The sequence below is a fragment of the Lissotriton helveticus genome, chromosome 1_2 (assembly GCF_964261635.1).
Source record: "Lissotriton helveticus chromosome 1_2, aLisHel1.1, whole genome shotgun sequence".
NCBI classification, from domain to species: domain Eukaryota; kingdom Metazoa; phylum Chordata; class Amphibia; order Caudata; family Salamandridae; genus Lissotriton; species Lissotriton helveticus.
Window position 1 is genome coordinate 427,017,199 of NC_136058.1, and position 22,077 is coordinate 427,039,275.

General features: G+C 49.9%; 1 protein-coding gene across 3 annotated transcripts in view; it reads right to left on the reverse strand.

The window, feature by feature from the left end:
• The window catches only part of LOC144807526 (uncharacterized), a 350,873-nt gene that overhangs the window by 150,289 nt on the left and 178,507 nt on the right, over nucleotides 1-22,077 (reverse strand). Inside the window, exon 1 of one of the 3 annotated variants that reach the window (XM_078673178.1) lies at nucleotides 17,223-17,300. The exons of 1 other annotated variant lie outside the window; for it this stretch is intronic. The gene's annotated coding sequence lies outside the window, so the exon portion shown is untranslated. Of the gene's footprint in view, nucleotides 1-12,979; nucleotides 13,010-17,222; nucleotides 17,301-22,077 lie in introns of those variants that run through there. One more of the 3 variants, XM_078673194.1, reaches the window with a different exon arrangement.

Here is a 22,077-nt window from a genome sequence, read left to right on the forward strand (position 1 = left end):
CCCGAAGGGGCAGCACCTCCTCCCCCGATCGCTCCCGAAGAGGACTCCATCCAGACCGACCACCCGGGACCAACCCCAGAGGGGTCCGCACAGCCCCCCGAACTTCCCGACCTGGCTCAGTGGCGTCAAGAAGGGGGGCCCACCCAAGAACAATTCCGGCAGGAGCAAAAGACCTGTCCCTCCCTCGAGGGACTGCGACAGCAAGCGCTCGCCCAGGGCCAAGGAGACACCACCGGGGCCCACTGGGTTTATTGGGACAATGATCTCTTGTACAGCGAGCAGAGAATCGCAGAGCTGGGGGCTGGTCGAGTGCTGGTGGTGCCCCTCCACTTCAGAGACTTCCTGTTGAACTTGGCCCATGATGTCCCCCTGGCTGGGCACCTGGGGCAAGACAAGACCTACCACCGCCTGGTGACTCACTTTTTTTGGCCCAAGATGAGAAATGACGTCTCCAACCACTGCCGGTCCTGCCCGACCTGCCAGGCCAGCGGGAAGAGCGGCCGCAAACTCAAGGCACCCCTACAACCATTCCCCGTGGTGACCACCCCGTTCGAAAGGGTGGGAATAGACATTGTGGGGCCCCTGGACCCCCGAACAGCACAAGGGCATCGCTTCATCCTGGTCCTGGTGGACCACGCCACCCGCTATCCTGAAGCGGTCCCCCTTCGTACTATAACCGCCCCAGTAGTGGGTCGAGCCTTAATGGGGATCTTTTCTCGAGTGGGCTTCCCCCGGGAAGTCGTCAGCGACAGGGGTACGAACTTTATTTCAAAGTATATGAAATCCCTCTGGCAGCAGTGCGGGGTCACTTACCGATTCACAACCCCCTATCACCCCCAGGGAAACGGACTGGTCGAGCAGTTCAACCACACTCTCAAGGGGATGATCATGGGGCTAGAAGAACCCCTACGCCGCCAGTGGGACGTGCTACTACCGTGCCTCCTCTTCGCCTACCGAGAAGTCCCCCAGAAGTCCCTCGGCTTCAGCCCCTTCGAACTCCTGTACGGACACCCCGTTCGCGGGCCTCTCAGCCTAGTGAAGGAGGAATGGGAAATGGCCCCCCTAAAAACCCCTCCAGACGTCTACAAGTACCTCCTGACCCTCCGCAATCAGACCCGGAAATTCAGGGAGATCGCCAAAGCCAATCTTGAGGCCAGTCAAGAGGACATGAAGAAGTGGTACGATCAACATGCCTCCTCCATCAAGTTTGAACCGGGTCAGCAGGTATGGGTGATGTCCCCCATCGAACCGTGTGCCTTGCAGGACAAATGGACAGGGCCCTTCAAGGTGATCGAGCGCAAGAGTCCCGTCACCTATCTCATCGACCTGGAGTCCCCCCGGAACCCCCTCCGGGTTCTCCACGCCAACAGACTCAAACCCCACTTCGTGCGCTCCGAGCTCAGCCTGCTGATGGCCACCGACAGTGGCGCCGAAGGAGACTCTGAGCCCCTCCCTGACCTACTGAGGACCCGTGAAAGAGATGGTTCGGTGGACGGGGTCCGACTCTCCGAGGCCCTGACCCCAGAGCAGCGTCAAGATTGTCGGGCCCTCCTGCTGCCGTTCGCAAACCTGTTCTCCCTCGCACCCGGAGTCACCTCCTGGTGCCTGCACGACGTGGACACTGGGGACAGTCCTCCTGTCCGACACCGGGCGTACCGAGTACCGGATCGGGTACGTACATGCATCCAAGAGGAAGTCTCCAAGATGCTCGCCCTCGGGGTCATCGAACCTTCGGACAGTCCCTGGGCCAGCCCGGTCGTCCTGGTCCCCAAGGCCGCGGCCCCGGGCACCACACCTGAGCTCCGATTCTGCATCGACTATCGGGGTCTGAACGCGGTCACCCGAACCGACGCTCACCCTATCCCCCGAGCAGATGAACTAGTCGACCGCATGGGGGCAGCCCGCTACCTAAGCATCTTCGACCTGACAGCGGGCTACTGGCAGATCGGCCTCACCCCCAGGGCCCAAGAATGTTCCGCTTTCTCCACCCCGGATGGGCACTACCATTTCAGAGTGATGCCATTCGGCATGAAGAACGCTCCAGCCACTTTTCAAAGACTGGTGAACCAGGTATTGGCGGGCCTCGAAGAATTCAGCGCCGCCTACCTGGACGACATCGCGGTATACAGCCGCCACTGGACAGACCACCTCCACCACCTCCGAGAGGTCCTGCAGGCCCTCCAACAGGCCGGCCTCACCATAAAGGCCAGCAAGTGCCAAATCGGCCAGGGGTCCGTGACCTACCTCGGACACCAAGTGGGGAGCGGTCTGGTGGCCCCCCTCCAACTCAAGGTAGCTGCCATTCAGTCCTGGCAACCCCCCGAAACACAAACCGAGGTCCGAGCCTTCCTGGGGCTCACCGGATACTACCGGCAGTTCGTGAAGGACTATGGCAGCATTGTGGGGCCCCTCACGGAACTCACGTCTAAGAACCACCCAAAAAGAGTCAACTGGACTCCCGACTGTCAAGCGGCCTTCGAGAAGCTGAAGGCCGCCATGTGCACCGCTCCTGTGCTCCAGGCCCCCGACTACAGCCGCGAGTTCATCGTTCAGACCGATGCCTCCGACCATGGTATTGGGGCAGTCCTCTCCCAACTGAACACCGAAGGAGTCGACCAACCAGTGGCCTTCATCAGCAGACGCCTATTGCCCCGAGAACAGCGCTGGAGCACCATTGAGCGAGAGGCCTTCGCAGTAGTATGGCCCTCAAGAAGCTCCGGCCTTACCTCTTCGGAACCCACTTCCGAGTACAAACAGATCATCGGCCCCTGCAATGGCTCATGCAAATGCGGGGGGAGAACCCCAAACTATTGCGATGGTCCATCTCTCTGCAGGGGATGGACTTCACGGTAGAGCATCGCCCTGGTCAAGACCACGCCAACGCGGACGGCCTGTCCCGCTTTTTCCGCCTCGACGAGGAAAGTCCCCAAGAGGATGGGTGACTCTCCCCGCCTTCAGCTGGGGGGGACGCATGTTGGACAGGCCCCATGAAGGGTTCGCTCCCTCCCCGCATGACAGGGCCCTGGTACCGGCCTGCCAGGTACTACCCGCAGAAGCAACCCCCAACCCGTCCCCCATGGGACGTCTGCTCCTGGGAATCCCTGTGTCCCTGGCCTGGGCCACCGTCAGCACCCTTGCCCGGGCCAGCCGCCATCTTAGACACTGCGCCACGAGGCCGCGTGGCCTCAGCTCGACCCCAACCCCGGGCCTGGCCAGGTCCCGACATCCCGGCACCACCATCCACCCAGGAGGTGAACGGACCACTTGGCAGGTCAATGGGAGTAAGAAGTGTCGATGGCTCTCTCCCGCCAGGTGCCGATCACCCCCAGCCCCCCCGGGCGCTGGCTTCACCCCCCTGCTGGGTGTCTGGACTCCCTCATCCCGGACCTCCCGACCTCCAAGACCGAGGGTCCGGAAATCAAAGAGTGCCAGACCTATAACTGAGGCAGCCCCAGAACAGGAAGGAGTTGTATCCTGGAGTCGAGAGACACCGCGACGAACTCATCCTTGACGGACTGCTGGCGCTGCCGCAGCCCTGCCTTGTGAACTATTGTCCTGCCTGCTGGCGCTGCCGCGGCCCGTTGCAACCTTCATCCCCGTGGGACCTGCTGGCGCTGCCGCAGCCCGGGCAACCTTCTTCCTCGTGGGACCTGCTGGCGCTGCCGCGGCCCGTTGTAACCTTCATCCTCGTTGGGACCTGCTGGCGCTGCCGCGGCCCGTTGCCACCTACGACCTCTTCGGGACCTGCTGGCGCTGCCGCGGTCTGACCCGTCCGAACACCGAGCTCGAGGATTGTGAGCTATCACCGTTCCACCGCCGTACCTACGGGTACCAAGACTGTCCCGCTACCCCCTTCCCTAATAGAGACTAGAATTGAGAGGATCATCGTGTCCAGATCTCAGTGTATCGTACTACCTTACTTCAAGGACTACCTATAAAAGGTGTTACTCTGATCTTCGTGTGGTGTCCATCTGTGGGGGGGAAGTTACTTGTCTGTACGATCGCTGGGGACGGCCCTCACCGGAGGCCTCTCTCCTTGTGCTCGGCCGACCCTCCAGGTCCCCGTCTAACAGGGTATGAGGGTGAGGAGATGTGAGGGTGAGGGGGTGAGAGGGTGTGTGAGGGTGAGAGGGTGTGTAAGGGTGAGAGGGTGAGTGAGGGTGAGGGTGTGTGAGAGTGAGGGTGTGTGAGGGTGACGGTGAGGGTGTGTGAGGGTGAGTGAGGGTGAGGGGTTGTGAGGGGGAGTGAGGGTGCGTGAGGGTGAGAGGGGGTGTGAGGGTGAGGATGTGTGAGGGTATGTGAGGGTGAGGGTGTGTGAGGGTTATGGGTGTGAGGGTGAGGGAGTGAGGGGGTGTGAGGGTGAGGGGGTGTGAGGGTGAGTGAGGGTGTGGGGGGTGAGGGGTTGTGAGGGGGTGTGAGGGTGAGGGGGTGTGAGGGTCAGAGAGGGTGAGGGTTGAGGGTGATGGGGTGAGGGTGATGGGGTGAGAGGGTGTAAGGATGAGGGGGTGTGAGGGGGTGAGGGTGAGGGTGTGTGAGGGTGAGAGGGTGTGTGAGGGTGAGAGGGTGTGAGGGTGAGGGGTGTGAGGGTGAGGGTGTGAGGGTGAAGGGGGTGAGGGTGAGGGTGAGAGGGTGTGTAAAGGTGAGAGGGTGTGTGAGGGTGAGAGGGTGTGTGAGGTTGAGGGTGAGGGGGTATGAGGGTGAGGGGGTGTGAGGGTGAGGGGGGTGAGAGGGTGTGTGAGGGTGAGAGGGTATGTAAGGGTGAGAGGGTGAGTGAGGGTGAGGGTGTGTGAGAGTGAGGGGGTGTGAGGGTGAGGGTGTGTGAGGGTAAGGGGGTGAGGGCCCCTTAGAGGGGTCCCCTGAAACCTACCAATCCTTGGTGTGGTCATTGACTGGCCCGAGCCAGCCTGCTACCATCAGAGTGTGTTCTGACCTCAGGGGAGAGAGCCTGCGCACTCTGAGACTGAGAATAATGCCTTTCCGGGGTGGAGGTGTTCACGTCGCCCCCTGGATAGGAAGGTCCATCCGTGATGGGGAGCTTCAGAGGTCTTGCCTCCTTTGTAATGTGACCCCAGCCTCTCCTGTTCGAAGGATATGGCCTCTGTCCTGTCCTCACCTCCTTTTTGGCGGCAGGACAGGTGGGAAACCTTTGATAGGAGAGGAGATGTGCCCCCCTCTGCCAACTCCACCTCTCGGGTGCTGGAGGCTAGGTCAAGTACACTTTTCAGTGTCCACCATTATGAAGATGGTGGGACTTATCCAGTTAGGGCTAGGACTGTGTCCTCCTCTCAAAGAAGGTGGGCATGTTAGAGGGCCTAAACACCCAGGCAAAGGGCCCATTGGACACTACCTGTCACTTCCTTGTAACACCCTTAAATCTAGTTTTTAGGTAGCATCCCCAGTCTCTGAACTTCAGTTCCTGACGACCAGGCACTACCGATCTGCACCAGCAGAGAAGATTGCAGAGCTCTACTGTACACAGGTGTTCCAGGACCTTTTGTCTAAAGTAAAATCTGGATCCCCTATGGACTGCTGCCCACCACACGTCCTAAAAGAAGCCTTCACCGGTCTACCGGGTCCAGTCCTCTCTTTTCTGAATGAGTCCCTAGTCCAAGGTTGTGTCCCTAAGGCCTTTAAAGAGGCAACTGTGGTTCACCTTCTGAAGAAATCAAGGGCAGACCCCCAGAACATGTTGAATTACCGCCCAATGTCTTTGCTCCCGTACCTGGCAAAGGTACTGTAGGCTCATGCGGTGAAGTGACTGTCCAATTTTATTGAACAATCCAACTATCTTGACTCACAACAAGCTGGTCTTCAGCCTGCCCACTCAATGGAGATCATAATTCTGGTGTTATTGGGCTCCCTGTGAGAGAAGATTGACAGGGGTGGTCCTCAGGCCCTGGTGCTGTTGGATCTCTCGGTTGCCTTTAACACGGTCGACCATGGTATCTTGGTGGACCGTGTCAAGGAGGCTGCCATTTAGGCCCCAGCCCATAGCTGGATTAGCTCCTTTCTAGAGGATCACTCCCAGTCTGTCTAAAGCGAGAGTCCACCATGAGCTGACCTCTTCTGGACTCCTCAACGTTACATGCAGCCTCTGCAAGGAGACCCACTCAACCGTGACCTGCTCTGGTATGTCTTTTCTGACACCAAAAGGCACCCTTGCAACCATCCGTCCTGGGATTTGGTGAAGAGGACAAAAGGTGTTGTTACGTCCCAGAGAATCGAAACTTACCATGACAGCCTTTGGTTTCTTTCGACTGGCCTGACCCTGCAGACCTTTTCCAATTTGGCCTATCTTTGATGCTGTGTTGGCATCCTGCACCCGGACGTCCCTGTGCTGCTGGTGGTATGGTGTAGTCATGGTGCTGCTGTGGGCCATGTCAATGTTGGCCTCAACCACCAGAGACTAGTTCCCCGAAGCCGCTGTTACATACCTGTAAGCAGCCTCTGTCCGATTGCCCCAGTCCCCCTTAATTTGTATTGGGTTTCTAAGCTTGAACTTGCACCTGGGCGCCCCTGTGCCGCTGGTGGTGCACTGTTGGTTCTGAACGGAACCTTGTCCAATACTGACCTTAACTTCCGAAGAATGGTCTTGTAAGTAGATGGTGCCTATACGTATGTTGAATGTTTGCTTCATCCCATAGGTTAACATTGCAAAGTCTGAAAATTGCACTAATTGTCCACTTTTTATATTGAACAGTATTTCTATTGCGAAACGCATTTACTCAAGATGAAACTCTGTGGTTCTGCAAAATAAATCTAACCAAGTGTCATTTCATAAATTGGTCTCAGATTTATTCATTGAGTGTGTGCCATATATTGCCACTGTGTGTACAACAGTTTGTGTCATTTATTGCCACTGTGTGTACAACAAATGCTTAACACTACCCTCGGATACGTCTAACTGCTCTCCCACTGGACTTTGCACACTATACCTCTTTTTGGTATACTATATTGAGAACCGACTCCCCACGCTCAAGTACTGACACACACTCAGACACAGACAAACAGACACTGACACACACACACACACACTCTCTCTCACACACATTCTCACACATACCCACCCTACCTCACATCAGAAACCTATATTTAACTTCTAAAGGACACCTCCAACTAGGAACATTAGTAATAGGTTCATGCAGAATTCAAAAGATCCTACTAGTAAGGATATCTGTGCAGTTATCCCATGACAGGAAAGAAGAAATACAAATGAATAAATAAAATGCTTTAGGAGGCTAAGCATTCTTAAATTAAGAAATGAAAGAAAGATAAACCAAGAAGAGAGAAACATAAAAAGCAATAAGAGAAAAAAGAGTAAAATAAAGATAATAAAAACAAGAGAAAAAGAAAGTATGAAAGAAACGAGGCTCCCATATATTATATTCAGTGGTGCTAGTAATACGGTGGCCAGGATATCCGTCACATGTGTGTCTGAGTAACCCGGCCAACAAACTCTAAATCAGGCTTTTGACACTTTGCAATGTTGCTGCTGTTAACTGTGCACCATTACGTCCTCAGAAGTCAGGGGCAAGAGACACCTGGTCGCCTGTAACATACTTTTTAGGTCTCGCTGAGCCAGCGCATGCTCTGCTCAGAGAAACATTTAGTAGGTGAGCTTTCAAAGTGCTACTGGCTGGCCACGCGCTTGCGATCACGCGAGGGTGCACACGTGCAGCCGCCATCTGTGCCCTCCGTCACGGGTCATTGAGTTGCTTATTTCTATTTCCAGTGCTTTCCCCTCTGCCTACGTCTGATCACTTTCACTTTCGTTTGAATCCAAATGTAAATTACCATGGTGTGCAAAATGTTTCGAGTTGCATCAAAATAGTCTTATTATTATTAGTCATATGAATAAACTAATTGGTCTCAAACTTTGTAGTCTCTACCGTGCACGACCACTAATTTACTCTGCTCGTCAATGCCTACCAACTATACAAATTGCTATCGGCCTAATTGAATTGCTTCCAACACGCAACTTGCGTGGATTACAGTACACACACACACAACCACACACAAACAACCACACACAACCACACAAAACCACACACAAAACCACACACACAACCACACACACAACCATGCACTCAACCACGCACACAACCACGCACTCCACCACACACACACACAGCCACACACACACACACAACCACACACACAACCACACACAACCACACACACAACCACACACACAACCACACTCAACCACACACAACCACACACACAACCACACACACAACCACAACCACACAAAACCACACCCATACACACAACCACACCTACAACCACACACAACCACACTCAACCACACACAACCACACACATAACCACACACACATCTAAAAACACACACAACTACGCACTCAACCATACACACACACAACCACACACACAACCACACAACCACACAACGACACACACAACAACACACACACACAACCACACACACATCCACAAACACACACATGCCCACAACCACACCCAAACCCACAACCACAACCACTCACAACACACAAAACCACACACACAACCACACCCACAACCACACACAACCACACCCACAACCACACATAAGCACGACCACACACACACAACCACACACACAAAACCACACATACACAACCACACACACACAACCACACACACTCAACCACACACACTCAACCACACACACAACCCCAGTCGAAACCACAATATTTTCCAGCCAAAAAGTGGGGGATAACTATGTCCAAAAGAGGCATGTGTATTCATGACACCCTCAACCCAAATGAAAGAGGATGAGACTAACCTTCCTCTACAGAGTCTTCATCGTCCTCTTGGTGGACAACGTGAGTAATGCAGTGATACAGGGCCTGGCCCTTAAGTGGCTTACGTCTTCTCAAGAGGATCGCACTCAAGCTGTACGCTTTTCCCAATTCTCTACCTCTGAAGTCAAACTGACTTGTGGGGTGCCGCAGGGCTACTCCCTGTCACCGCACCTTTTTAATCTGTACCTGTATCCTCTAATTAAATCCTTTGGCGAAAGAAAGGTATGCACTTTCAACTATGCTGACGATCCTCAACTGATCTTGGAAATCGACCAGTCTGCATCCTCTGTTAGTAACTTTCAAACTACCATGTGAGATATTGGTAGCAGGATGAACAGTAACCACCTGAATTTAAACCCAGACAAAACAGAAATGATCTTAATTGGTGGGTCCTGGAACTCTAATTTTTGGCCGACTGAGTTGGGAGACCCACCCCTACCATCTAGATCAACTAAAAACCTTGGCATCACAACTGACTGCAATACTATCTGTGAAATCCCAGATTGGGACGGTGGTCTCTACCTGCTTTTTTCACCTCAGGAAGATGAACATAAGTAACTTACCCGTAAACTGTGGTTCTCCAGTATTGGTATCTTTGATAGATTCAGATGTTTGAATCATTCCCTGTTGTCGAAGTGGGAGTCCCACGGTACATAGAATAAATAGCAATATAGCAATAGCATAGCTAAAAGAGCAATAGGAAGTACTGTAACATAGAAGTTAATAGGAAAAAACATGTCACTATAATATCTTGTCCAAGTCATTAAATATGGTCCAAACTCCAGCCAATCAGGCAAGAGCACCCTCTGGAACCTTCTACTCAGAGGCTCAGATCTTCGAGCACAAATGTGGCATAAGAGCCAAGGAGAAGAGGGGAGCCTCTGAGGGGAGGTGGGTGGGTCGCATGTGAATCTATGAAAGATACCAATACTGGAGAACCACAGTTTCCAGGTAAGTAACTTATGTTCCTCTCAGGTATTGGGGTATCTTTCATAGATTCACATGCTTGAATCAGAGTAGATAGCCGCAATTCGAGAACTGTGCATGGTAAACCATAAGTAAATCGTAAACAGAGTACGAGAGAATACATATACGTATATTACAGCATAGCTGTAAACATGGGCACATCTGCAAAAGCAGAAATATATACCTTGTGTGCAGGAGGAGGTAAGAAAGAGGCTCACCTTACTTAAAAAGATTACGTAGCACCGCTTGCCCCACAGCAGTGTCAGCATTGTTAGCAGCTTCCAGACAGTAGTGCTTGGTCGCAGCTCTGCAAATCTGATGAAGAGGCACACCAGCAAAGAGAGCAGTAGAAGAGGAGACTGCTCTAGTAGAGTGCGCTTTAATCGTTGCATGAAGTGTCTTGCCTGTTTGCTGATGGCAAAAGGAAATTTCTCTAGATATCCAACGTGCAATAGTCTGTTTAGCAACTGGAGGTCCTTTACGCATCCTGCCGTAGGCTATGAAGAGCTGATCAGTTTTACGGATACTGGTTGTTCTTTGCAAATAAAATGTCAAACATCTCTTAACATCTAGAGAATGTAAAGTCTTTTCCGCTGGCGACTGTGGATTAGGGAAAAAAGTCTTTAAGGCTCATTCAGGTGGAAATCAGATGGAATTTTAGGAATAAAGGCCGGATTAGTGTGGAGCACCACAGGGTATGAATTTAGGAGATGAATGTAAGATCAGCCCTACAAATGGGCTCAAATGAGGACTTCATGAGTTGTGCCAACACAATGTTCAGATGCCAAGGAGGAGGCGGGCGTCAAATTGGGGGGAGAACATCCGAAATAAGCCTTTGAAAAATTGTTGAATGATTCTTGAAGAATAAAGAGAATTGGAGCCATCCTGCCCGAATCTGTAGATTGCGGCCAGAGAAATCTTCAGGGTAGAGTGAGCGAGGCCAGATTTTGCTCATTGTAAGAAAAGACAGAAGCTGCTCTGGCGTAGAGTGAACAGGGTAAACATTTGAAGCTTCGCACCAAAGACAAGCGTTTCCACTTGAGTTTGTAGGTTTTGATAGTGGAGGGTGCTCTAGAGTTAGTGAAGACCACCCTGCAGTCGGAGGAATAATCCAATCGGCAAACTCATAGTGTTCAGGCACCAGGCTGCCAATCGCAGAGAAGTTGGATCCAGATGGCAGATCAGGCCGTGGTTCATAGTAAGAAATTTCGAAATTGGGCGCAGCCAAATTGGATTGCACTCCGACAGGAGGAGGAGCTCTGTAAACCAGAACTGGCGAGGCCATCTGGGGGCCATGAGACGAATACGGCAGGGTTCTTTTGCATTTTCCAAAGTACCCTTGGGAGTAAAGGAGTCGGTGGAAAAGCGGAAGTATACATTTTTGACCAGTTCATAAAAAACGTATTCTCGCACGATTCTGGGCGGGAAGCCAACTTGCATAGAATGGGCATTTGCGCTTCAGGTTGGTCGCAAATAAATCCAGATTGGGGCGTCCGCAAAGCTGAAAGATATGGTCCAGCGTCGGCTGATGAAGTTCCCACTCGTGGTTTGATGAGACTGACCTGCTCAGGAAGTCCGCTAGAAGGTTGGACACTCCCGGAACATGGACTGCTGTTAAAGTGATCTGATGTTGAATCACCCTATCCCAAATTTGCTGAGCTTGTAGGGATATCATTCACTCCACACTTTCTACCACTGACCGTACGTCATACTTTCCTCTAAGATCACCACTTTTGGGAACACCCTGCTACTTCACTTACTGCCCCTCTTTTATCTCTTTGCTGAACACTCTCACTTTAATTCTTTTTTTTTTTCACCTAGAGAACCCATTTCAATTTTCAATTTAGCCAATCCATCTTCCACACCATCTGACCTCTTCATGGGCATGAATGTTAAACACCTTTTTGGATACATTTCTCAGCTGAACCGCACTACTAAATCTCTCCAGCTTAACTAATATCTATTCACTGCTTTAAAACTGCTATTGTATTATCCCTTCTCAAAATCTTACTTGTGACGGTTTGTCACATGGCTCAGTTAGGCCCAGGGAGAAACGCTGCCATTTTAACATGGACACGTTCGACAAAGTTGCCTTTTCTTTCACATGATGACTTTTGAAGCATTTGCATCTGTGAAAGTGAAGGATTTGTTTCCATGAAACTACTTTGCTTACGAATTCCACTTCGTAAGAACACTATCACTACACCTTGACCAACATCATAAGGTCTGAACATACATTGTGCAGATGAGGCGGTTTGTTATTCGTCCATGAGGCGAAGCAGCTATCAATAGATCATGAACAAGGGCGGCCTGACTAAGGTCTCGGCCAGGAAACAAGAATGCTATTTGCTATAAATAAACAAGCATTTCTGGGTTGGGGCAGAGGAGCACTTGCTGTCATTGCAAGGTCACTCCATGCTAAAACCTCAACTCAGCTGCTTGCCAATCACTCTGCGAGGAGGGATGTCCAACCTGTGAGCAAGACGGGTGTCAGGTAGCCCCTGTAGTACACAATGGGATAGAGGATAAGGAGTGCCATGCCAGCACTTCATATATTTCTCCCCTCCTATATTCACAGTCCCCTGTTACCAGTTGGCCGCTTTGCTGCCCGCAAGAAGTGGAGAGAGGGGAATCGGCAGGAGGCCCCTTTAAGCCGGTGATGAGGACAGACGTCACAAGATACACGATTCAAGAAGGCGGGACGGAGAGCGCGTCAGGTTGGTCAGTAGTTGGTCCAGCTACACACAGCAAGGGAGCGTGAGGTGGAGAAACCAGACGGAGAAGACCTAACAGCCTTCCGAGAGAGAGAACCGGAGCCCAGGGGAGGTCACAGCTTGTCCGCGAACAGAACACCCAAACCCGGCGGAGGAGGAAAAGCCGAAGAAGGAGACCAGACCTCAATGAAGGACGCATAGTCACTACGCCATGGCCCCGAAGGGACGTGGCTCTTCCAGCTGCATGGGCGTCTGAAGGGGTTTTGGAAAGGGGCTGAGTCAGAGAGGGACGGGATGGGAGGAGGAGGGGTGAAAGGGACCCAGGGAAAAGGAAATAAGTGAGACGGAAAAGAAAGGCAAGAGCAGAAATCATTGGCTACTCTTTTTCTTTTTTGTTACTCCAACCTCTACCCCCTCCCTTCACATTTATGAATAGCTATTATTTATCACTCACATCCTCCCTTGACTAAATCATGAAGCAAAAACACTTACCTGAGCCTTTTCCTTCTGTCCGAGGGACGACGGCGGCCGAGGCTCACCTAAGGGACTGAAGTGAAAGACCCTGTGGGAAAGAAGTATACAAAAGAGACAATCAATCATTGTGATTTCCTGTAATACTAATAAAAAGTGCATACCAAGAAATTATTCAATGCAGACAGCTCCTTCTTGACCGACTCTTTTAAATACTTGGTGTAGAATGTGGGCATAATTCCATTAGTCCGAGAAAATTGAAAGCCTAATACAACAACTAATTAGTGGTCAAGAAAAATTGGAATAGGGCAGAGAGACAGATGACGACGGCCCAAGTGGACAGGGAAATTTTCAAGGCTTCGCTCACCCAGCAGGTTGAATGCATACATAAGGTTGCTGACAGTCAAACGCACTAAACCACGAGTAAACAGAACCACCCAGGGGTACATGCAGGGCACCCCAACATATCCCTCCAGAAATATCAACCGGGAGAGGACCCGGATGCCTTCCTTACGAATTTCGAAAGGGCTGCCCAAGCTGTGGATGGCCGGGGGGAAGTGGCCTTTCTTTTTAGCACTGCTATTGACAGAGGAGGCCCAGGCTGCGTACCAGGTGGCTAACCCCACAGGAAACATTCCTTACAAGGTCATTAAGACTGTCATATTGGACCATTTGGGAATGGATCCCGAAGCATATTGGTCAAGATTCAGAAAGGAACGAGATAACCCTGGAGATACCCCAAAGACAATATTTTAAAGTTAAAGGCGGCTGCGGATAAATGGTTAAGACCCCAAGAGAACAGCAAGGAACACATATTGGTGGTCATTTATCTGGAGCAGTTTCTTGAGGCCTTACCAACACCCACCCAAAGGTGGCTATGTCAACAGCCACATCTCTGTGGATCAAGCTGTGGAGATGGCAACGTCCTTTGCTCGGGCCCAACCAAAGACACTAGCTTTTGAACCTGATAAGTCCTCACGGTATGCCACAAGAGGCATGCAAAATGAGAAGAAAACCGGGCCACCCCAGGAGTCTCTGAAAGGCAAGCCCTCTAGAGGTGATGCCGCTCCGTTCCAGGGACCCCAATGCTACGAGTGTGGGTATATAGCCAGGACCTGTCCCCCAAAAAAGTCAACGGAAGAACCGATGGATGTCAGTTGTATACCCAAAACCATCCTATATACAGAAGAAATGGGTTCTGACTTCTACGTAAGTCTTACACTCAATGGAAAAAAACGTGACAGCCTTACTGGATTCGGGTTGTAGGCAGTCCGTCTTACAGAGCAGACTGGTGAAAGACTTTCAGATCTGCCCATCCCCTGCGTTCATTGAGACATCAGAACCTATCCAATAGCCGAAATCCCCATCAAGTTACCCAATGACAGTACTCTACTGGTCAGGGTGGGAGTATTGGACAACCTACCCGAACAACTCATTTTGGACACAGACAATCCAGAATTCATCATGTTGCTCAAAAGCACACTGAGGGAGACTCCTACACCCCCTTGTACGCGGCTCACACAAGCCCCTTGGCTTTCGGATCGGTCATTTCAGTATGCTCAATTCAAAGACCCCACCCACCAGACTGCCTGGCAACAAGGGAAGAACCCAGTGATACCGTCCTCATTCCCCTCATTCATCCTCAAAAACAATTTACTATACAGGATAGGAAAATAAGACGATTCCCCAGTTAGTGGTTCCTCAGAGATTTCGCGATCAAATATTATTTTTTGCCCAGTCACACCTTCTAGCAGGTCACAGTGGGCCTGAAAAAAGAACCCAGACTGTGTTGAGATATTTTTATTGGCCAGGGATATTCGCCAATGTAGATAAATACTGCAGGGAGTGTGAAATATGTCAGAAGAAGAACCCCTATAAACCCCCTCCCGTTCCCTTACAACCTTTACCAATCATCGATAACCCCTTTGAGAGGATAAGTATGGATTTAATGGGTCCTCTCCCAAAATAAAAAAGATGATATATCTGTATACTGGTTATTGTCGATTACGCAACTCGATACCCAGAAGCAGTTCCCCTACAAACACCAAGCACGAAAAAAACATCAGTGAAAAGTTACTAGAACTGTTTTCGAGGGTAGGATTTCCAAGAGAGATTTTGACAGACCAGGGTACCTCCTTTGTTTCTCGTTTAATGAAACAAGTCTATAAAACCTTGAAAATTACCCAAATAAGTACATCGGCTTATTACCCTCAGACAGATGGTCTGTGCAAGCGATATAACGCCACCTTCAAGCTAACCATGAAGAAAATGCTAACCACCAAAGGGAAAGAATGGGACATGTTGTTGCCACTCGCCCTCTTTGTTATTTGAAGCCAGGTTCAGAGAAGCTTGGGTTGTTCTCCCTTTGAACTTCTTTACGTGAGACAGCCACAAACCTTGCTAGAAATGACAAGAGAAGCGTGGTAACAAGAGAAACAAGAAGAGACACAACACCATCTAGAATACACCCAAAGCCTAAGAAACTGCATACAGAAATTGCAAGATTTTGCTCACAAAAACCTAGAAAAAGCTCAAAGAAGCCAGCAGATGTCTTACAATAAAGGAAAGAGGTGACAACAGTTACAGGTCCATGACTGGGTGCTCCTATTCCTACCTACCTCTATACGCCAAAAACGGGCAGAATGGAAGGGACCATATGAAGGTACTGAAAGGATAGGCCTCACTACTTACCGGTTATGCCTTTCCTCAACCAAAACCCAGATATACCACATAAATCTACTAAAGAAATGGTTGGGACCCCTCCCCAAAGACACCCATTACGTTTTGTCTGACTCAAAACCCATTCCTTCAACATTGAATAAATTGTCCATAAATGAACATCTATCAGAGGAACAAAAAGTGTCTCTTCAGACCCTCTTAGAGTCCTTCTCCTTCATCTTTTCCGACCTCCTGGGAAAATCAACAATACTCAAGCATGCCATTGTTACCCCACCAAATAAAGTAATAAAACAATGCCCCTACAGAATACCAGGCGTTAGGCGGGACGCAGTTCCTGCCGAAATAGAGAGCTCGTTACAACTAGGAGTCATAAAACCTTCCAGCAGTAACTGGTCTCCCCCATTGTCATAGTTCTGAAACCTGATGGTTCCATCCGTTTTTGTATAAATGTCCGAGCAGTCAATGCCATCTCGAAATTTCACTCATACCCATTACCAAGTGTCGATGAATCGAGAAATTAGGCTTAGCCCAATATATAACCACATTCGATCTTACAAAAGACTATTAGCAGGTACCACTTAAACAGGAAGACCAAGAAAAAACGCCTTTAGCACCTCTAATGGGCTATACGAGTTTACTGCACTGCCTTTTGGGTTACACAGAGCACCAGCGACTTTCCAAAGACTTATGAACAAAGTTTGCTCCCAACATCAAGAGTACTCCTTAGCCTTCATAGACGATATCATAATATTTAGCCCTAACTGGGAACTACATCTCGTCCATTGTGGGAAGATATTCCAAGCACTTAGGACTGCAGGGCTCCACGTGAACTCCAAAAAGACCAGGATAACCTTCAGCAAAGTCAAATATTTGGGCTATGTATTGGGAGATGGGGCTATCGCTCTGCAACAAGAGAAATTGAGAGCAGTCTTAGACACCCCCTTCACTACCACCAAAAAAGGCATTAGATCCTTTTTGGGCTTACAAGGCTACTACCGCCGGTTTAAACCCAATTATTCTGAAATAGCAGCACCACTAACCGACCTACTGAAGAAAGAGAAAAGGAACTAAGACTTGGTAAATCCTCCCCAAGCCGCCAGAAAGGCATTCCACGAGCTCAAGTGAGCCATAACCCAAGGCGGAGAAACCAGCAGGGAAGACCGGAAAAACGGAGAACACCGAACAGCCTTCTGAGAGAGAGAACTGGAGCCTTGGGGAGGTCACAGCTTGTTGGGGAGGGAAAGTCGAAACAGAAGGAGACCAGAAGGAGACCAGACCTCACTGAAGGACGCCGAGTCACCACGCCACGGCCCCGGAGTGACGTGGCTCTTACAGGTGCGTGGGCGTCTACGGGGCTTTTGGAAAGGGGCTGAGTAAGAGAGGGACGGGAGGGGAGGCTGAGGGGTGAAAGGGACCCAGGGAAAAGGAAATAAGTGAGACGGAAACAAAGACAAGAGCAGAAATCATCGGCTACTCTTTTTCTTTTGGTTGCTCCAACCTCTACCCCCTCCCTTGACATTTATGCATAGCTATTATTTATCCCTCAAATCCTCCCTTGATTAAACCATAAAGCAAAAACACTTACCTGAGCCTTTTCCTTCTGTCCGAGGGACGACGGCGGCCGAGGCTCACCTAAGGGACTGAAGTGGAAGACCCTGTGGGAAAGAAGAATATAAAAGAGACAATCAATCATTGTGATTTCCTGTAATACTAATAAAAAGTGCATACCAAGAAATTATTCAACACAGTGTGCTCCTTCTTAACCGACTCTTCTAGAAGGGGAAGCTACATACTTTCCCTCCAGGGAATGGGAGACAGACACACAGAGACCAACAGACACAGACAGACACACAGGAAAGCAAAGTAGGACAACGCTACATACAGTTTTTATATGCTTGCATATGTACATTCTTTTAGAAAGATGGTGGCACTATTGCTTTGAATGTACTTTCTTTTCTTAGGTCACACATGTATGACACAGTTCAGAGTCTGGAAATCACTGCAGCCCCTGCCCTGAGTGTTGCCTCTCAGTGTCCTGAAGATGCCCTTGTGCTCGTGCGTCACCCTGGGGTCAGAGGCCTCCCTCACCTCTGCTGGGGCCCCGGGGGCCCGGCTGCCTGTGAGGAGTGGGGCCCGGTGTGTTATTCCCCCTCCGAGTGACGCGCGCGCTCACGCCACGAAACAAAACAACGCGTCACAGCTGCGCATGTGCGGAGCGAAGCCACTACTTCCTATGGCCGAGCTAGGTCCTTGCACGGGGTACGGACTGTGAACTGCCCTGGACAGAAGGCGCTCGGTCTCACTCCGCATGCGCAGAATATAAAGTACTCAGTCTTACTGCGCCTGCGCAGAGAAGGGACACCCCACCCCCCATAGAGGAGTCGAGCGCGCTCGGTCTCACTGCGCATGCGCAGACGATAGATAGACATCTCACTGCGCCTGCGTAGAGGAGAGACACCCCCCATAGAGGAGTCGAGTACGGACTGTGAACTGCCCTGAACAGAGGGCGCTCGGTCTCACTGCGCCTGCGCAGACGATAGATAACGGTCTCACTGCGCCTGACACCCCCCATAGAGGAGCCGAACCGATTTGCTTTCCGCTTAAATACATCTCAGTTGTAGTAACATCAATGTCCGTCCTCCGCCCATGCGCAGTTGTCCATCTATCAGGCCGTCTTTAACCGGCGCGACGCTGCAAGAAACAGTATCTGTCCTCAGCGCATGCGCAGTTATTCCAAGGCATCTTTAGCCTGTGCTGTGGGAAGAAGTGTCTGTCCGTGGCGCATGCGCAGTTGTTTATCCACAGGCCTTTGAACCCGACCCACAACAGAGAGCACAGCACCCACATGAAACCCCAGGTGAGGTCATTTATTTAATGCATTCTTATAAAGCGGGGACCTTACCCGAAGGTGTCACAGCACCGTACAATAGAACCAATAGAGCCAGTGACGTTACATGAGAGAACTGTTACAGGATGGAACAAATAAAAATAGCAGCCATAGAATCAAAACAACACAGGCAAAAGGCACACAATCTCAAGCACAGCAAGCACAGACTGTACAAACAAAAATATAAATATATGTGACAAATTTACAATGACTAAAGAACTTCCTGGCGGGGTCTGGAGGAAGGAATTAGTTCTGAAAGTGTCTGGAATAGAAGAGATTTGAGGTCCGCTCTGAAGATCTGGATGGAGGTGATGGCACGGAGCGAAGGAGGAAGCGAGTTCCAGATTCTCACCGCATTACCTGAGAATGATTGTCTGGTGCTGGTAGGGTCTCAAGCGTGCTGTCACGGCATTCATTTTTTTATTTTTTGTTGTCTGCATCGATCATTAGACATGATTATTGTGTATCAACAATGCTCATTGGCCCTCACTGCTGGAGTTGGGTAACTATTTTGAAGGCCTCAGCATTTTTTTTTCGCCTGAAAAGTCTGTCTGATGAGAAGATCGACTTGAATTCCGTTTTTGGCTTTCACCAGAGTAAACGGGGGCAGCCCCGTCGATTGAAAGTAGCTCAGATTTTTTTTTGGGTTTTGCAGAGTTTTATATAGCACAAACTTGACCCAAATCGGGTATCAGAGCGCTTTACATAGCACCAGTTACGTTACATGTGGACACACATTCATTTTTGTTGGGCACGGGGAGATTAAGTGATTTGCCCAGAATCACAGGATGTTTGGCGTCATTACCGAGACTCGAACCCAGATCCGAGGTCAAGCGCCCTAGCCGTTAGGCCAACTCCTCTCCCCACAGTGAAAGAACACACTCACAGTCAGCACTAACAACTGCACTTCATTGCTACCTAGGCTTGGGCGTGCACAGCAGAATCTGATTTGGCTAAAACTCCCTCAAATATGTCTCAACCTCACTAGGACCTCAGTAACCAGGTAGCGGTCAGCCAATGCCCATCAGGTAAACAAGCATTGGCATAGCCAGTAGGTCTCGCCTTTGGGACCTTAAAGTGTTTAGTTATCCAGCACAATATCCTTGGTGCAACAACATCAACAACATTAGAAACATAAATAGATTAAATAGATAGCAATAACCAATCCATAATGTAGCAAAATACAGTAAACCTAGGTCAAGTGCATATTGTGAATAGTACTATACGAATGACTTCATAGATCACACATAGATTTCCGGGCACCCGTAGCTACTCTCAAAAAGGTGCCAATGCTCCAGATCAATTCAACATTGTCCAATTTAAATTTGCAGTCAAGAGCGTCTGTTAAATTAATAGGTGAAAATACGGAATTAGCAACCATTGTGCATATTTCATATAGTATCTACTAAAGAATAAAAAGTGTAAAAGTGTTTGACCGCTGTGACCATCACATGGACATGGCAGGGAGGCAAGTTTTGCGTTATACCCATAGGGAAAACAAAGCAAATATCTTACTGTCCCAGCTCTTAGACGGAATAGGAGGCCTCTCTCTCCCATTGGGACATGGGTAGTGCAATATAACTTGGTAGACAATGCTCAGGGTACGCAATGGATATACATTTTGCAACAGTTTGTTTATTCAATTCCCTTTCTAGTATTTCTGCACTATAAAGTACGTACAATGCTGTCTTTCACCCCTCCTATGCTAGTGACGGAACCGCTCCGTCACCAGCCTCGGATGCGCTGTGCTGATGATGGAGCGGTTCCCTCACGGCCCGCTCGGCGCACCTGCGCGGCGCTGATTTCGCGCCTGCGCGGCGCGTTCTATTGAGCGGGCGGGGCCATGACGGAACCGCTCCATCACAAGCACAGCGCTTGCCCGAGGCACGTGACGGAGCTGTTCCGTCACGAGCATGGGAGCACCGCGCGGCCCCCCCTGCCCCTTAGCGCTGCGGCGGAATTGCCGCCGCAGCGAAGGGGTTAAAACTTTTTTGTTCATTGTTACAGCTGTGTTCGAATTGGCAAACAGTCTACCAAGGTTAACACTTTCCAGACTCTTAACTACCCCAGGAAGCCATTGAATAGCCATCCCTTTCTTACAGTGAAGACTATCATCTATTATGTCCCTTGTGAGACAAGCCTCGGGATTCTTCATTATGGATAGCCAAAATAGTGTGGGGCAGGCCCTTGTGATGTCTTCAATATATCCAAATTTCAGTTCGCCTTGGCATATGTACAAAGAGGTGGAGATTGGAGCGCCCAAGAGTTTTCTACAAAATCTATTTTCCTCTGATGGGACGCAAGAGCATTTGGCAACACCCCATACCTCTGCCCCATAGGTAGCTATTGGTACACACTGGATCTTAAAAATCTTTAAAAAGGCTGGAATTGTTCCCGATCTTTTAGGGCGGAGGAGACTAAGGATTGAGTTAAAGGCCCTCGAGATCTTACTTTTACAATATGCCAAGTGTTCACACCAGGTGCCGTTCACAGCGAAGACCTTTCCCAGATAAGGGAAAGTAGCAGTGCAAGTTAATTTTTGGTCGCCCACAGAGATAACATTTAAAGGACATTTCCTTGGCCCACAAGGCATTATAAAAGATTCCTTAAAATTTGTGCATAAATCTAGGCCGGACATAAAATCTGTGAAACCTCGAACTAAAGTGCGTAGTGCATTTGGTGTGCGACCAATTAAAACCGCATCATCTGTGTATAAAAGCACTGGGAGAGGTTTGCCTTGAATTCTGGGAACATCATTAGTTTGCGTGATCAGTGATTTATGTAAATTGTTTATATATATATGATAAATAGAAAAGAGGTCAGAACACACCCCTGTCTGACCCCTCTATCTACACTGATGTAATTGGAAACTTCTCCCCCACCACCAATCCTGACCCGTGCTTTCTGGTCCGTATGGAGATAGGCTAAAAAATGAACAAGGGCCTCATCCAGTCCATATTCTAAAAGGATGAACCTTAGACGGGACCTATTGACAAAATCGAAAGATGAGGACAGGTCCATAAAAGCTAAGTTAAGTGGCGAGTGCTGGGCAATAGTGTACTTCCCTATGATCAAATTAAGATTAAGACTTTGCTCGTTTGTGCCAACTTTACCCATGAAACCTAGTTGGCATTGTGCTAAAATCTGATTGTCCTCTGTCCAGGTTAAAATTTTTGTGTATAAAACTCTGCCTAAAATTTTAAGGGTGTTATCTATGAGGGAGATCGGTCTACAGCATGGGTACTCACAAACTTTCTCTCGGGGGCCAAATTTACAGTGTGGTTTGTGTCCGAGGGCCGCACTGGGGGGGCGGGGTCAGTGGGGGAGGGGGCGGGGCTAGAGAAACAAAAAAACTGTGAGGTTGAACACAGGTCCCTGCAGAGGACGCCTTCGTCCACTGAGCCACCAGACCCAGCATACACACATCTCTCTCTCTCCCTCTCTCTTCTTCTCTCCCTCCCTCTCTCTCTCTATCTCACTCAGACTGTCTCACTCCCTCTCACTCCCTCTATCTCCCTCCCTGACTCCCTGTGTCTCACTCACTCTGACTGTC